The sequence below is a fragment of the Papilio polytes genome, unplaced genomic scaffold, assembly GCF_000836215.1.
Source record: "Papilio polytes unplaced genomic scaffold, Ppol_1.0 DF824002.1, whole genome shotgun sequence".
NCBI lineage: Eukaryota > Metazoa > Arthropoda > Insecta > Lepidoptera > Papilionidae > Papilio > Papilio polytes.
In genome coordinates, this window is record NW_013525202.1 from 682,264 (window position 1) to 682,762 (window position 499).

Here is a 499-nt window from a genome sequence, read left to right on the forward strand (position 1 = left end):
AAGGCACAGGACACGAACTGTAGTTCGTCTTTCGAGTTTTCGATAAGCGATATGCGTTATGCGCTCTGCGCTATGCACTATGCACTATGCGCTATTTGCATAACGCGATATGCGATTTTCGAGTTTCGACTTTCGAGCTTTCGATAAGCGACATGCGTTATGCGCTATGTGCTATGCGCTTAGCACTATGCGCTATTTGCATAACGCGAAATGCGATTTTCGATTTTACGATAAGCGATATGCGTTATGCGTTATGCGTTATGCGTTATGCGTTATGCGCTATGCGCTATGCACTATGCGCTATACGCTATTTGCATGACGTGATATGCGATTTTCAAGTTTCGACTTTCAAGTTTTCGATAAGCGATATGCGTTATGCGTTATGCGCTTTGCGCTATGCACTATGCGCTATGCGCTATTTGCATAACGCGATATGCGATTTTCGAGTTTCCACTTTCGAGTTTTCGATAAGCGATATGCGTTATGCGCTATGCGCTAT